General features: G+C 46.3%; 1 protein-coding gene across 6 annotated transcripts in view; it reads right to left on the bottom strand.

Moving 5' to 3' along the window:
• Positions 1–17772, bottom strand: part of PRAG1 (PEAK1 related, kinase-activating pseudokinase 1) — an 87925-nt gene that overhangs the window by 45011 nt on the left and 25142 nt on the right. The window contains exon 1 of one of the 6 annotated variants that reach the window (XM_081176134.1): positions 13425–13602. The exons of 2 other annotated variants lie outside the window; for them this stretch is intronic. The gene's annotated coding sequence lies outside the window, so the exon portion shown is untranslated. Of the gene's footprint in view, positions 1–3422; positions 3831–12719; positions 12742–13241; positions 13343–13424; positions 13603–17772 lie in introns of those variants that run through there. 3 more of the 6 variants (XM_081176139.1, XM_081176137.1, XM_081176138.1) reach the window with 3 other exon arrangements.

Below are 17772 nucleotides of genomic sequence, written 5' to 3'. Positions count from 1 at the left end.
TAAGTATCTAGAAATATACAATGCCTATTGTCCATTTGGAGATAAGTTTCATATATCTGGAGTATGAGATTCATTCTATGACCTGGTCACACCGCCTTTGCAAATATAGTGGAAAAGTAAAGAGCACATAGGAATGGGTTGGGCAGCGGAAGAAATAGTTTCAGCATGAATCAAACAGGAACTTGACAAACATACGTATCACTGTCTGCCACAAAAAGAAGCCAATTTCTCTATGGCTTAAAAAACATTGAGCAGTAACCAGATATATCACTAATGAGCACTATGACTGCTCACAAAGACACACTGTGTGTTAATCTCAACCCACGCCCTTCAAGTGTCCCTATTTTCCAAGAACAGTCCTGGATTGCAGAAGCTTTCCTGGTTTCTGATTTGATCCCGGAATGTCCCGTTTTCCCTTAGGACGTCCCTATTTTCATTGGAGAAATGTTGGAGGGTAATGGAATAGGCCATCTCCAGGGCATTTTTTCCAGCCAGAACTCACCGGAACTCAGTCCCTGCACCTCTCAGGTGGGTACCGTTGCCATTCTAAGAGAACAAGAGAGGTGTTCATGGTGTGTTTCTGCGCATCTTTTTCTACAAAAATAGCACTGGATGTGTTAAGTTGTGGGTGAGCATATCAGACAACACAGCGATTCTTCAAACAGCTCTTGTTTATTCACAGGCCAGAACAGAACAGAACTGAAGGGTTCAGCCAGCCTGCTTATATAGAGCTCCACTAGAATGCAGCAGTAACCATTTTCTGTAACTATCCAATCACTGAACGTTACTTTCAATCCCTTATTTGCATATGTGGACCTGAGTGAAAACTATCTACAGTATCCCCCCTGCTGGCCCAGGGTGAGAACTTCAGTACCTAACAAGATGTCCCTATTTTCATCGGAGGAATATTGGAGGGTATGTGAGCCCTGCTAGGCCTGTAAAACCTTCATCACACCCTGCAGTTATGGTATGTTTTATGCAGACAGTAGAGCAGCCATGTTGGATCAAAATGGAGGACACTTTGCCATGTCTGTGTCCCTGCCGTAGCTCCTACTTGGACCTTAGTGCATGTATTTCCTACTTTATATAAGGTTCACAAAGACTCTGGCATTATGATTAGAGTAATAGGAACAGCAGCGATGAAACCAAAAGGATCACCTATTTTGTCAAACCAGTGCGGGAAGTGTGCGAAAGTTCCCTGTGTGGCAAATAACTGATACACAAAGTGTTCCCAGTTGCCCATTGCTCTCCCAAAAAGATTATGGTCATTCATAGTCTATGTGAATCTACCCACACAAATAGTAAAATCCATGGAAAACTCGGTAGAAAGGTCCAGCTCCCTGTTGCCATTGATGATCAATATAAAAGGTGTATTTGGTTTTTAAAAGTGGTTTCTTTCTTCTTTTTGTGAAGGGGGACAGGTAGCAAGGATGTGTCTGTTGTATAGCTATTTTTCCTGCTTCTTTCTTTCTGCCCGCTATCAGCCTTGCTCCGTGTGCTTTGCCCAAGCAAAGGACCACACTACAAAGCTAGCCTACAGCCCTAAGTTCAGTACGTATGAATTTATATTGATCTAACATGCTAAGGAACAAGCCTTCAGGAAATAATATGAATTACAAAATCAGTAAATTGATTTAACTCTGCTTCCAGTCTCCCGAAAGGGAGGGAAAAGTGGGATATGATATACATAGTAATAAATATGAGGGCAGCATAAGAAACAATTATTTTAAGATTTCATTTCACCATACAAATCCTTAAACTAGATAACAGCTACAGCAGCCCAGTGGCCAGGTCCACATGTCACTTTTAAACCATAGTTAAATTAAACTATGGTGTAAATGTAAATGCAAGCTGGTGTCCACCGCCCCTGTTGCTGCCGATGGAAGGGACCTCTGAAAACAGAGTTGTGGTTTCCTTCTACCTAAATGAGTCATGTGCTGTAACCAAGATTTATTCTTCGCTTACGGCTTGTGGTTTGCTTGGAGGTAACAAATCAAAAGCCAAGCCATGGTTTACGTCCTGGCAGCACAAGAGGAATGAAGATCAGCTGCACATTCAGATTTACACCATTGTTGTTGTTGTTGAGTCGTTTAGTCGTGTCCGACTCTTCGTGACCCCATGGACCAGAGCACACCAGGCACTCCTGTCTTCCACTGCCTCCTGCAGTTTGGTCAAACTCATGCTGGTAGCTTCGAGAACACTATCCAACCATCTCATCCTCTGTCGTCCCCTTCTCCTTGTGCCCTCCATCTTTCCCAACATCAGGGTCTATTCCAGGGAGTCTTCTCTTCTCATGAGGCGGCCAAAGTATTGGAGCCTCAGCTTCAAGATCTGTCCTTCCAGTGAGCACTCAGGGCTGATTTCCTTCAGAATGGAGAGGTTTGATCTTCTTGCAGTCCATGGGACTCTCAAGAGTCTCCTCCAGCACCATAATTCAAAAGCATCAATTCTTCGGCGATCAGCCTTCTTGATGGTCCAGCTCTCACTTCCATCCATCACTACTGGGAAAACCATAGCTTTAACTATATGGACCTTTGTTGGCAAGGTGCTGTCTCTGCTTTTTAAGATTTACACGATAGTTTAGTTTAACTATGGTTTAAAATGACATGAAAACATTTTATTATTTCCTTCCTATCCATCATTCTCAATTCAAGAAATCATTGCTTTATTTACCGTACACTGTGTGGAAAATGCTTGTTTTTATTTAAGCTGATTATCCAATTTACCATATGTTGGGTGTGTTTCAGTCACAACTAAGAAAGAAAAACTTACAATCCAGCAAATGGGAGGTACAGTCATTTGGTTGCGATTATTTTATGAGGAGCTCTAAAAATGTTCCATGTTTGCTTTTTCCAGAACCCCTCCCCCAAATTATGGCTCTTAGTTCACGGTACAGCAGTTAATTGTTTTAGATCCCTGAATGCCGCTGCCCCTAGAAGGATCAAAATTCTCTTTTCATTCTAGTAATTGGATCAGAAAGAAGAAGACAAAAGGATTATAATGGAAAATGTTAATTGCCCTCATTTTAAAAACTAGCCACACTGCTAATCAAAAAATCTGATGATGATTAATTGAAAAATGTATTGTTACTGAATGCACAAAGAAAGAAAAGGGGCAAGAAAGAAAAGAAAAGGGTAATTAACATCTGTTTCAACTGAGCAATCAAACGACACAAGACAACTAAAGGATGGAGAGACAGGCAGACAGATAATTATCTATTTGGAATTAGTTCCACTCATTAGTACAATTATTCTGAAGTTAAGTGGCCTGAAGCTTGACGTCTCCAATATCTATTTGGAAATAGTTTTAAAACGTAGGCCCATCTTCTAATAATACTGCATAATTAGTTGCCAACTAGGGAGCTGAAGTCTTTGCCCTACAGGATACACAATATTTCCTTCTATATTAAGAAAATAACATACTGTATGAGTACCGCTGGATCAGTTGAAAGGCTCATCAAGTCTAGCACCACAATGGCCAACAAGATGCCCATGGGAAGAAATCTCATCAAGGCAACGGAGCACAGAAAAAACTGGTTCCATGTGTCCAGAGGAAAAGCTCGATGTGCACAACACTAATTGGCTGGAACTTGTGACGTCATGAAAAACCGAACCTTAAACAAAGATGTGCTCTTCCAGGCCCACATTCCCAGACACTTGTGTCTCAGCAACATCTATGCTGCCTTGGTCATGTACGCAGAAAGGAGGATGGCGGGATCCCCAAGGACATGAAATGTGACATGAAGTCTGGCAATATTACATTAACCCAACTGTATGGGAATCCCTCGCAGACAATCGTAGTGCTTGGAGACAAGACAGTCAGGTCGTGGACTACTGCAATGCGCTCTACGTGGGGCTGCCTTTGAAGGTGACCTGGAAACTGCAATTAATCCAGAATGCGGCAGCTAGACTGGTGACTGGGAGTGTCCGCCGGGACCACATAACACTGGTCCTGAGAGATCTGCATTGGCTCCCAGTACGTCTCCAAGCACAATTCAAAGTGTTGGTGCTGACGTTTAAAGCCTTAAACGGCCTCGGTCCAGTATACCTGAAGGAGCGTCTCCACCCCCATCGTTCAGCCCAGACACTGAGATCCAGCGCCGAGGGCCTTCTGGCGGTTCCCTCATTGCGAGAAGTGAGGTTACAGGGAACCAGACAGAGGGCCTTCTCGGTAGTGGCGCCCGCCCTGTGGAACACCCTCCTACCAGATGTGAAGGAAATAAGCAGCTATCCTATCTTTAAAAGACATCTGAAGGCAGCCCTGTTCAGGGAGGTTTTAATATTTAATGCTGTACTGTTTTTAACACTTGATTGGGAGCCGCCTAGAGTGGCTGGGGAAACTCAGCCAGATGGGCGGGGTATAAATAATAAATAATAAATTATTATTATTATTATTATCCACAGCCATGACCAGAGGAGGAATGGTCCCTGGGAAGACCACAGAGAGAAGCACCATAGTTCACCGGATGCCTTCATCTGCCCCAGCTACAATGAAACATGTCTCTTCTGTATTGGTCTCCACCAGGGGTAGGCAACCTAAGGCCCGTGGGCTGGATGCGGCCCAATCACCTTCTCAATCCAGCCCACAGACGGTCCAGGAATCAGCTTGTTTTTACATGAGAAGAATGCGTCCTTTTATTTACAATGCATCTCTGGGTTATTTGTGGGGCCTGCCTGGTGTTTTTACATGAGTAGAATGTGTGCTGTTATTTAAAATGCATATCTGGGTTATTTGTGGAGCATAGGAATTCGTTAATTTTTTTCTTTTCAAAATATAGTCCAGCCCACCACAAGGTCTGAGGGACAGCCAAAGGCTGGAAAAGGTTGCTGACCCCTGGTCTCTACAGTCATAGTAAAGGGACCCCTGACCGTTAGGTCCAGTCGTGGCCGACTCTGGGGTTGCGGCGCTCATCTCGCTTTATTGGCCGAGGGTGCCGGCGTACAGCTTCTGGGTTATGTGGCCAGCATGACTAAGCCGCTTCTGGCGAACCAGAGCAGCGCACGGAAACACCGTTTACCTTCCCGCCAGAGCGGTACCTATTTATCTACTTGCACTTTGATGTGCTTTCGAACTGCTAGGTTGGCAGGAGCAGGGACCGAGCAACGGGAGCTCACCCCGTCGCAGGGATTCAAACCGCCAACCTTCTGATCAGCAAGTCCTAGACTCTGTGGTTTAACCCATAACGCCACCCGCATCCCTCTCTACAGTCATTGCAGATGCATTGCATTACAGAGTCTAGGACTTGCTGATCAGAAGGTTGGCGGTTTGAATCCCTGTGATGGGGTGAGCTCCCATTGCTCGGTCCCTGCTCCTGCCAACCTAGCAGTTCAAAAGCACCTCAAAGTGCAAGTAGATAAATAGGTACCACTCCGGCGGGAAGGTAAACGGCGTTTCCGTGCGCTGCTCAGGTTCGCCAGAAGCAGCTTAGTCATGCTGGCCACATGACTCGGAAGCTGTACGCTGGCTCCCTCGGCCAATAAAGCAAGATAAGCGCCGCAACCCCAGAGTCGGCCAGGACTGGACCTAATGGTCAGGGGTCCCTTTACCTTTACCTATCTGAAATTACAGAAAGTTAACAAATGGAAGATCAAGACAGAATGTAAACAAATGATGGTTATCAATCCGTCAAGTTTTTAATATCAGCTGTCTTTGCCATAACTTCTATATTGTCCACTTCTATAACAATGGAAACAGGCAGCTGATTTTGCAAGGACCCCACGAGAAACACGCTCATTTATGGAAAAATTCCCCTTCTAATCCTATTTCTCTAGCTCTATCATGTCCGACAGTTAAAAAAATTCATTTAATACAGGATTTACTGCAGCCTTGGAAATAAATCCTCAAAATGACATGCCAGAGAAAGTTGTTACCAGCCCACTCACACCCACTCCATGTTAGTCATTTTTGCCTCAAACAGAAAAGGAACCAAGTTTTGTAAAGCTTCCCTGCCTATTTGCCTGGGGGCAATTGTTACTCACCACAGGTGACCTGCTGAATAGCAAGTTACTAAGCCAGATTTATTGCTACTCGGACCATGCGTGCTGTATATCCAGTCAAATGTATTCAATTTGTCAGAAGTTGTTTCTTTTTGTTTTCAAATGTATTTCTTATCAATTAAAAAAACCCCGGCGTGCTGAGAGCAAAAATTTTTATTTTGAAAGTGTGGGCTAGAGAAAAAACTTTCAGAACCTGGATAGCTCAGTTGGTTAGAGTGTGGTGCTGATAACACCAAGGTTGCAGGTTCGATACCCGTAGGGGACAGCTTCATATTCCTGCATATTTCAATTAATTGATTGTGATTTTATGTAAACTGTGTTACTTTTATTGTTGTTAGACGCTCTGAGCCAGGCTTTGGCTGGGGAGGGCGGGAGATATCTATCTATCTATCTATCTATCTATATTATTATTATTATTATTATTATTATTATTATTATTATTATCACTACTACTACTACTATTGCAGGGGGTTGGGCGAGATGATCCTCAGGGTCCTTTCTATCTCCACAATTCTATGATTCTCTTATTCTTATTTTAACCACTGGATTAAGACTTTGGAAACCTGTGTCTGAATCTCCACACCCTCACTGAAGGTCACTGGGAAACCTTGGCTAGCAGGCAACTAAGTTTTACTCAGAGCACACCCACTGAAATTAATGAACGTCACTCAGTTGGGTTCATTTGTTTCAACAGGTTTGTTCTGAGTAAAGCTTACACTGAATGCCACCTCTTTGATTAGCCACTCTCTCAGACCGATATCCCTCACAGGGTCATTGTTGAGGATGAAGCAGGTGGTTGGGTACCGTGAACTCCTTTGAGGAAAAGTGAGATAGAAATGTAATCAATAAGAACAGCGTTAAGAAGCAGCTTTTGCTAAGTTTGCAAAGTGCTCTGCATACATTACCCTGGTATTGATAACCACTGTGTAGGATCTTGCCCGTACTGTTATACTCTGCGTGACAGGAATACACGACGGTGGCTTTGCCTAAAGCCAAGCAGTGAGTTACTGAGCGAGGTGGCACCTAAGTGAAGCGAGAGACTAAGCTGAGACATTAACAAAGTGGATAGCCTCAAGAAAGGCCTGTACTCTCGCCTTCAACCCATAGCTGTCAACTGTCCCTTATTTGGTGGGAAACTCCCTTATCACAGCGCTGTGTCCCTCTGCTGTCCTGGATTGATGATGTCCCTTAAATTTCCTGGGTTTCTTGCTCGCCCAGCTCGGGAGGGAAGCAGCGGCTCGGGGTCCTCCTCCGCAAGAGAGTGAGAGAGAGCGTGTGCACGAGCTGCCGCGTCTCCTTCTCTCCCTTTTCCCCCTCAGGGGCGCGTTGTGAAAGACGGGTGGCGGCGGGCAGGCAGGCAGCCCCTCTCTTGCGAGACTTCCGCTGCGCTGCCAGGGGAAGCCGGAGGCGGCAGCAGTGGCCTGAGGGAGGAGGAAGAGGAGGGGATGGGGAGGGACGCAGAAGGGCGGCACTTCAGTGGCCGCAGTGGTGCCGCAACCACCTCATGCCGGGCTCATGGGTGGCGTGGGTGAGAGTCTCTCTCCCTCCCTCTCGGGTGGGGAAGGGCCGATGGAACTCATAAGCTAAGGAAAATCCCTTATTTTGGCTGCTGATCCCTTATTTGCGAGGCTGCTGGTCCCTTATTTTCAAATCTGTAAGTTGACAGCTATGCTTCAACCTCCTTCTGCAAACTGTAATACTAGCCTGCTGGCTCCTTGGCTTGAAATTAGTCCAAGGGCTACATGAAGTTAGGCCGCAGATTACCAATTTAGGATGCAGATTATTCCAAGGGCTACCTGAAGTCAGACCGCAGATCCCTCACACCTCAACTAGACTCATTTGTTCTATCAATTTCCATGGGATTAAAGCACAAATAACTTTGACGCCAACCTGTGGGGCTCCCCAACATACGAAATCCGGTTTCTAGCAGTACTCAGCCAGATGCTTCTAAGCTGGAGTGGCTAAAACATGGGCCTCCAGATGTTGTTGGACTCCAACACCCATCGGCCATAACCAATGGTCAGGGATGGTGGAAGTTGTAGTCCATCAACATCTGAAGGGCCGCAGGCAGTGTCTGAAATGAGCCAGGCGCATTTTGCCCCTATCGGCAACTCGTGAGCAAGTTAAAAATGCCTGGGCACTAGGATGGCGCCTGACATCTGGAGGTGCATGCTTGGGGAATCACTGGATCTTGACCGTTTTCACACACAAATACTCCTTCCTGTAGAATTCTATCTGTGTTATATATATATATATATATATATATGCAGGTTTTGGTGTTTTCGGGTATCTTCCCGTGTAAGAGTTGGGGTGTCTTACACGGGAAGATACCCGAAAACACCAAAACCTGCATTCCTGTACCCGTGAAAATCTACGAAAGCAAATATATATATATATATATATATATATATATATATATATATATATATATACACATGCATGCCTTTGGCTTAGAATCAGTTTGATTCCCTCCCCCTCTTTATTTTTCCTTTCTCCTCCTGTGAAGAGGCTGCATCCTAATGTTTTAATGTTGTATTTTAATCTTTTTTAAATTGTATTTTAATCAACTTGTTTTTATTATTGGCCAGTCCATTATTTGAAAAATAAGGCATTGGAGCTGTCTTGCCGAAAAATGACAATTATACATTTCATTTTGGTGACTGTAACCTTGGGAAAGCCCAAGGTTTATCCAGGGAAAGCCCACGTATATATTGGTCTATACTGTACCTACCTCTTTTTCTTAATGGTGGCATGGACCATTCATATTTAAGGAGCCATTTGGTGTCCAGCTTATATATCTGAGTTTCTAACACTGCCCACTGGCTATCCAACCCAGCTCCAGGAACTCATAAGCAGGGAATCCTCTAAACATCCTCAAATTATAACGTTCAGATATACAGCACCTTTCTACATAAAGGTAAAGGGACCCCTGACCATTAGGTCCAGTCGTGGCCGACTCTGGGTTGCGGCGCTCATCTCGCTTTATTGGCCGAGGGAGCCAGCGTACAGCTTCCAGGTCATGTGGCTAGCATGACCAAGCCGCTTCTGGCGAACCAGAGCAGCGCATGGAAATGCCGTTTACCTTCCCGCCAGAGCAGTACCTATTTATCTACTTGCACTTTGATGTTCTTTCAAACTGCTAGGTTGGCAGGAGCAGGGACCGAGCAACGGGAGCTCACCCCATCGCGGGGATTCGAACTGCTGACCTTCTGATCGGCAAGTCCTAGGCTCTGTGGTTTAACATGGGTGGTTCCAATTAATTATGGCGGCAAATAATTACTCAGCACTTCAGCCTTCTATGCAACATTCACTATTGTATCACTTCTGGAGCAGCCACTCTGTTCAAAGTGCCATTTCATTACAATTTTCACTTTTCGTATCATTCCTAATCCCATCAGCGATGAATCACTCTTGCAGGCCCAGTAAAAATATATACACTGATTTTCTATACTGACAGCTCAGATACTGATTGCTCCCTACCCCTATCAGTGTTAATGTAACTTTTCCTGGCCGACTTACATTTTAACTGGTATCATCTTTGTGCCAAATCTGCATAATCAGGCTATTTTGGAGCTGGGAATATAATCAAATCCATGCTTTAAATGTAAATTTGTGCTGAGCTTTAAAATATGGCTCATACAATGGGTAATATGCAAGGGAGATGCAAGTTACATTTTTGTTTCTTCAGTTTCATTAAAGCTTTCCTCCGGCAGAAATCCTCCAAACTGAGAATCTATTCTAAGCCACCTACAAAACATATATTTATTAATAGCTATTATTCAAATTTTGAAAAGTTGGCATGAAAACAAATGAAGTTTTGCAAAGTAAATGATCAGTCAATACCACAGGTTTGGCACTATATTAGTGTGAGCACAATTCCCCCAGAAGTTTTTTTGAACAAGACCCATTGAAATCAATGAGAGCTGCACAGGTGCTCGTGGTTACTCTTGCGCAACTCCATAGATTTCAATGGGCCCAGTACAGGAAAACTTCCTAAAGGATGCTCCTCAAGTTTTCTCGCCCATGGTGAGAAAAGTCACACGGTTCTACCACTGCATACAATGGAAGACATTGTATGAAGCAACAACAGCTACCGTATTTTTCGCCCTATAGGACACACTTTTTCCCCTCCAAAAAAGAAGGGGAAATGTGTGTGCGTCCTATGGGGCAAATGCAGGCTTTCGCTGAAGCCTGGAGAGCGAGAGGGGTCGGTGCGCACCGACCCCTCTCGCTCTCCAGGCTTCAGGAAGCTCTCCGCAAGCCTTGGGAGCCCGCGGGAGTTCCCATCGGGCTCCCTAGGCTTCCGGATAGCAACCTGCATCTCGAAGCCTGGGGCGCATTGCCCCAGACCTGGTTTGGGGGCTTGCGGCAGGGAGAAGCACGCTTCTCCCCGCCACCAGCCCCACAAGCTCGGGGGACAGCGGGGAGGCAGAGCGCCGCCATCCCGCTGTTCCCCGACCTGGTTTGGGCTTCAGGCAGATATCCGCAAGCTGTGGGAGCCTGGCAGGAAGTCGCGCCGGTCTCCCAAGGCTTGTGGAGAGCTGCCTGTTCTGGGGGCTGGGGTCAGGGGAAGCTCAGGCTTCGCCCGCGCCAGCCCCGCGCCTGGGGGGGGAAATATTTTTTTTCTTTATTCCCCCCCCCCAAAAAAAAACTAGGTGTGTCCTATGGGCCGGTGCGCCCTATGGGGTGAAAAATACGGTACATAAATCCTAAGAGTTCTGCCTATGAATATCAAGCCAACAGATTATATTTCCAGGTATGTTACCAGAATACACCTTCAAGGAATGTCACTCAAGTTGGATGCATTTTTGTCACTGTAAATAATTTACAATTAGTGATCCCATGTTTTATATTTTCAGCAATTATTATTATTATTATTATTATTATTAATTTAGTTATTTATACCCTGCCCATCTGGCTGGGTTTCCCCAGCCACTATGGGCGGCTTCCAACAGAACACTAAAATACAATAACCTATTAAACATTAAAAGCTTCCCTAAACAGGGCTGCCTTCAGATGTCTTCTAAAAGTCTGGTAGTTGTTGTTCTCTTTGACATCTGGTGGGAGGGTGTTCCACAGGGCGGGTGCCACTACTGAGAAGGCCCTCTGCCTGCAGAAACATTTAAATTATTATTTATCACTGCAAGTAACAACTGCAATTATGTCCCACTGAAATCAACTAAGTCCCACTGATTTCAACGAGGCTGAAGCAGGACCAACTTTATTTGGACCAGTTCCACAATGTAGGAAATTAGCAGCGCAGTTCTCTGTATGTCCTATCCAGAAATAAGTCCCCCTGTGTTCAGTGAGGATTGCTGTCTAAAGTCCAGAAGCAAGCTGCAGTCCATTATCCAGGTATCATCTGAATCCTAACACATTGGGGTAAAATCCATATTAAGCAAATATCCATGGGGGATTTAAGAACCTGCTGAACTCTCCGTATCTTCCGGCATCTTTAGCTGAGTTGGTAAGAGCATGGTGCTTACCAAGGTTGCAGGTTCAAACCCCATTTGGGACAGCTGTATATTCCTGCATTGCAAGGGGGTTGGACGAGACGATCCTTAGGGTTCCTTCCAACCCTATGATTCTATGATATGGAATCAATGGAATCCAAGTGTACTTAAGCTTCAGTTGGATCGTGCCCACTGATCACCATCACGGGCTGGGGGGGGGAGGATATTCCCTGGGATCACTGCACTGACTTCAAAACACTCTGGTGGAATCTACACACATATAAAAAAAGTTGTGAAAATGCTTTTTTAAAAAAAAAAGTTTTGAAAAAATAGATTTAATTTCTCATAGCTCACCAACGCCATCTAGTGTCACATTTGTATAACGCACTTTACAACACACTTAAAACATTTCATTTGCAGCTGTATAGCTGAGTCCTCTGTATAAGATCAGTAACACCAGATTTGCAGCTTGATTCCCCAGCCTAAATGCAGCCCGCGAGGCACGCCCTGTGGCCTGTCAAGTATTTGACCCTCCTCCCCCTTATTGCAGTCTCAGACAGGTAGCAATAACAGGTGTATCATGCCCCTACAGGAAATCCACGCATGGTGGGCTCTATTTGCCTTTCTGAGGCACACACTTAGTAAAGGCCTGACAAAACAATAATATGGTTCTTTGGTAATTAATAAATCCTAACAATGTTTGTACTCACAGTTGTAAAATGTTAGGCTGACAAGCAGCACTATTTGAAGAGTCAAGGAAATTGGTAACTTTTAAAAGGGAACTGTGATCCAGTAACATGTACACCCAGAAATAAAACCCACTGAGTTCAATGGGACTTCCTTCCAGGGCACTGCGAGTCAGGTTGCAGTCTAAAAACACCAAGGGAAAGAAACCAACTAACACTTGTATATTCTGCAATCCTGCAACAAGCAGATGGGAAAGGATCAGGAACAACTGCCAAGTTGAAAGAAACGTGGAATATGGTTATTGCACCGTATCTAATTACAGCCTGGACTTTCACAGCTTTTCCGTAAAACCCTCTCTCGTCTTTTATACAGCTTATGAGGAATCTGGTTTTTAAAGCACAGGATATTGGAAAGATCAAGGTCCAGTCAGACGTCTGGGCAGCGCTACTGGAGCTTTTTCCCCCTTTGCTTTTTAGCAAGCCATGTGCTTCGGAGGAAATACGTTTGCCCCGCTCACCCAAGGAAAACCTCGCCCCTGGAACAGCCGAACCACGCCAACCTCGTAACGTCGCAGGGAACTTACTGGCAAGAAATGCCCGGCGACTTCCATCGGCCAACCATCTGCTCTGCAGGGCACGTTTCACGAAACGCAGCGCACTGCATTCAGTTCAATGCAACCCCCTGGAAGCCTTTAACAAAAGGCTACCTTGCTTACTGTTGTTCGGCGCTCGCCACGTGAAGCTCGGAAGAGAGTGAAACAGCTGCGGGGGTGGGGAACACGCAACACGTGTGTATAAGCGTCGCGGAGCAAAGCACCCACGCAAAATGCACGGAAAGAAAACCTCGAAGTCCTGCGAGACTCTTCCAGGAAAGCGGCGCGTCTAGGCGCAAGGAAACGAGGGGCGCATGGCCTTTTCTGCTGGGCGAAGCGAGTCCCCGCTTCCCATGAGCTCTCTCGGCCTCGGATGGGAGCCCCCCCCCCCCCAGGCCGATCACACACACACAAAACACACAAACCAGGCTGCAGGGGAAAGTTTTGCCCTGCGCCTGGCGCTGCAAGCTCTCCCGCAGCGCAAAAGGCGCAAAAGGAAGCGCGCGCGCCTACCTGCTTGCGAATCAATGGGCAAATGTCACTTAGGGGAGCAGCGGCGAGGAGGAAACTCCGTGTCCCCCTTTTGCGGCGCCGCAGCCCGGACCCCGCAGCTGCTGGGGCTGCAAACCAGCAATGAATGGAAGAGGCGAGGAGGAGGATGGCGGCGGCGGCGGCGGCGAGGAAGGAAACTCTTACCTCCCAGACTCCCGGCTGCAGCGCCATCAAACCAAGCCTTCCTAGCGTGCCAAAGGGGGACCTCCCTTCTCCACCGGCTGAGCGAGGATCGCCGCCCGGGCAAAGCCGAGGGTGTGTGTATTTGGTGCAAGCGAAGGAGGATTTCCCGGCTGCAGGGAGCAGCGGCAGCTCCTCTTCCTGCCGCAAAATCGCCCCTCCTCTCGCAGCCCGCCTCCCTCCCCCCTCCCCAAACACCCCGCTGCCCGGAGCAGGGAGAGATTTTTACATGCAATGATATACAAGCCGAGGGCCGCCTTTGCATTTCAGGAACTCGGACGGAGGCGCCTCGCTGCATTTCTGTTACCATCTGAGCGTTTCCTTTTTCCCCCTGCCAGGGTCTCGGTTAATCCCCTCCTCGCCTTCCTCGGCCTCGCCACAGGTGCTTCCCGACCTCTCTTCACACCCAATTCGCTTTTTCTTAGTTTCACCCCGCAGGTGCACCACAGCAAGGCACAACACACCCTACTATCATTTATTCCCCCCACCACACACACTTTCTGCAGCCCCTCGTTTGCCTTGCCCCCTTTTCTCTCTGCACCCCCTTTTTAGATCCCTTTCCCCAGTGCACCCTGTAACCCCATAACTCATCCTCCTCTGCACCCTCCTTCCCCATTTTCCCCTCTTGAGCACTCCCCCCCCCTTTCCTCCTTGCTCAGTTTGCAAGCAACAGAACACAAGGGTTTCATTCTCCCAACAACTCTTAAATAGCACAGTGAGGGGGTCTCAGGACCAAATGAGACCTCTCCTTTTCTTTAAAATAATAGAACCATAGAAATGTAATAATAATAATAATTTATTATTTACACCCCACCCATCTGGCTGAGTCTCCCCAGACACTCTGGGCGGCTCCCGATCAAGTGTTAAAAACAGTACAGGGTAGAGTTGAAAGGGACCCTGAGGGTCATCCAGTCCAACCCCCTGCAATGCGGGAATGTCAGCAAAAGCAGACAGACAAGGAAGGAGAGGCCACAACCACCTGAGAGAAACCGTTCCACTGTTGTCAACAGTTCTTCCTGATGTTAAGTCGGGATCTTCTTTCTTGTAATTTCAAGAAAATTGTAGCATCCTTAATCCAGATTGGGGCATTGAATTGGTTCCTATGCTAGGTGGTTTTCCCTTTCTGAATCCTGTCTCCCAGTTCAGAAATGGGGAAGATACCTGCCTTCACTGGTACTGCTAAATCCAGTAAAAAGGCTCATAAGGTGCAAATCTGCACATACCAATTTACAGACTTATATACACAAATCTGAGGGACGTGGGTGGCGCTGTGGGTTAAACCACAGAGCCTAGGACTTGCTGATCAGAAGGTCGGCGGTTTGAATCCCCGCAACGGGATGAGCTCCCGTTGCTCGGTCCCTGCTCCTGCCAACCTAGCAGTTTGAAAGCACGTCAAAGTGCAAGTAGATAAATACCGTATTTTTTGCACCATAACACTCACTTTTTTCCTCCTAAAAAGTAAGGGGAAATGTCTGTGCGTGTTATGGAGGGAATGCCTACGGGTGGCATGCCTACGGATTTTCCTCCTCTAAAAACTACGTGCGTGTTATGGTCGAGTGCGTGTTATAGAGCGAAAAATACGGTAGGTACCGCTCCAGCGGGAAGGTAAACGGCGTTTCCGTGTGCTGCTCTGGTTCGCCAGAAGTGGCTTAGTCATGCTGGCCACATGACCCAGAAGCTGTACGCTGGCTCCCTCGGCCAATAAAGGGAGATGAGCGCCGCAACCCCAGTGTCGGCCACGACTGGACCTAATGGTCAGGGGTCCCTTTAACTTGATACACAAATCTAAGGGCTTCCTTCTGTCATTTCTACTTTACGGTTTTCTGGCTTTCTCCCTCTGACTGAAGGGGCTTTTGGAAACCAGTCATCTCACAGGGAGCGGTTTTCTCCAGGCGGGGGTGGAATCTTTAACATGCCCTTTGTTTTTTAAGAATAGTTATTCATATTGGTATCCCAGGAAAGGAGGAGGAAGTGGGGAATTGGCAAAGGGGGGGGGGAGAGCAGCACACCTGTTCCTTCCTGAAAAAGTGACGACTCAGGAAAAACATTCCTCACAGGGTAGGAGCAGAGGGCAGGTGGGTGAGACAGCTTTGGCAAAGAAGCAGAATTGGACCACTTAGCCATTTTCTGTTCTGCCTCTCTAATGTACGCGTTGTAGGGCAGAGGCATGCCATGGGATCCAACTCTGCCCATCTGCTGCTACTGCCACTGGAGCCAGCAAAGCCTAGTGCTCAGGCTGGGGCTGAGGCGTCAGCTGGTGACTCCTAGCCTCAGCAGGCCCTGTCGTTCTTCATCAGATGGCTGCCCTGCAGATGGTAATATGAAATCTGTCTCTGCCCTCCTGGCCAATTTCTCATTGCCATTTCAGGGGCACTGGCTTTGTAGGCGGCCCATAGCAACAGGTATTTCACCCCCATAAAAATTCAATGCTCTGGAAATGACTTGCTCAGGGGCAAAGACTGCAGAACTCGAGGGCAGTATCCGCACACAATGGATGCTGTTCTTCTCTCACACTTGACACCCACTGTTCCTGCGGGCATATCCAAGATATTATACAAAGCCCATTTTCTCCATGGGAAATCAAATCATAAAATACAAAAGTACACAAACAGCCGACCCAAACACCATTTGTATCCCAAGTTATGAATGACAACCTAGCATGTTGTTTTTTTCAGCATCCCTTTGTCAACTCTCCTTCTTTGTCCACCTCCACCAATGCAATAGCACACAGTGTTTCTCGAACTTGGGTCTCCAGATGTTGTACTACAACTCCTATCATCCCTGACCGCTGGTCCTGCTAGCTAAGGATGATGGGAGTTGTAGTTCTACAACAGCTGGAGGGACCTAGCATTTCTTTCAAGAGTCCCCCCCACTTTTTTTTACACCACTGATTCAAGGATGTTGTTGTTGTTGTTGTTGTTTAGTTGTTTAATCGTGTCCGACTCTTCGTGACCCCATGGACCAGAGCACGCCAGGCACTTCTGTCTTACACTGCCTCCCGCAGTTTGGTCAAACTCATGCTGGTAGCTTCGAGAACACTGTCCAACCATCTCGTCCTCTGTCTTCCCCTTCTCCTTGTGCCCTCCATCTTTCCCAACACCAGGGTCTTTTCCAGGGAGTCTTCTCATGAGGTGGTCAAAGTATTGGAGCCTCAGCTTCAGGATCTGTCCTTCCAGTGAGCACTCAGGGCTGATTTCCTTAAGAATGGATAGGTTTGATCTTCTTGCAGTCCGTGGGACTCTCAAGAAGAGTCTCCTCCAGCACCATAATTCAAAAGCATCGATTCTTCGGTGATCAGCCTTCTTTATGGTCCAGCTCTCACTTCCATACATCACTACTGGGAAAACCATAGCTTTAACTATATGGACCTTTGTTGGCAAGGTGATGTCTCTGCTTTTTAAGATGCTGTCTAGGTATAAACCCATACCTTCTCCCTTTGAAGCAGTATCCTTCATTAGTTATCCTTGAAAACAGGCAGTACTGTAGTTTCCACAGATAGAAATCTATGTCATTGTATGTATGTACTCACCCAGTATTTCCCTAGAAATTTAGCAGGAAGGAAAGGGGCACGTCAGCAGCAAGAGGAGAGAGTTTGCTTGTTTTAGCAAAACCTAAAAATAAAATTTTCTGATTCATATGCCGTTTTTCAGGGAGACGCAACAACCCCATGGGATCAGAGAACAGAATACCTTGTTTTTGTACTTCGTTATCTGGAAGGGCAAATTTTGGAAGCAATTGCAAATGAGTAAGATGAAAGAACAGGGGGGGGGGGGAGAGAAATGGGATTGTAGCTGCCAGCTGCCTCTTCAGACTACAGATTTAAACCGGTTTTGAGTCAGTTCAACAGGCTTTGCTACAAACCAAGTACTCCTGGGTGGAGGTGGGGGAGGGATTTGATTTTGTTTGTATTTTAAAGACTACCTATTTTGTACTCATCAAATCAATACGCGAATGGAACACAACTTCCTATGAAATTCACGCTTCTCTGAATGTTGCAATGCACTTCTTCCACCAATGTGTACACAGGGGAAATTTGTCTTAGGGGGAATTGTGCATTAAAACGCATGCATTAGTTAAAATAACATGAAAAAAAATCTATTAGGGAGAAGAGCTTGCAAAAATCTGCATGGGAGCCCAAACTGCATACAACATACAATACATACAATAAATTGCTGATGAATTTTCATGACATTTTTTTTTAAGTTCTGCAGAAAAATGGAGAACTGAATTTAAGACAGGAAAATTGAGAAACCAAAATGAACCGATTCATCCATGCCTACTTCTAGGAACTGCTAGTGCATCATTACAAATA

This window comes from Podarcis bocagei (assembly GCF_964188305.1).
Source record: "Podarcis bocagei genome assembly, chromosome: 17".
In the NCBI taxonomy this organism is placed as follows: Eukaryota; Metazoa; Chordata; class Lepidosauria; order Squamata; family Lacertidae; genus Podarcis; species Podarcis bocagei.
The sequence above is the reverse complement of the archived record's forward strand: the minus strand, read 5'-3'. Positions and strand labels throughout refer to the sequence as shown.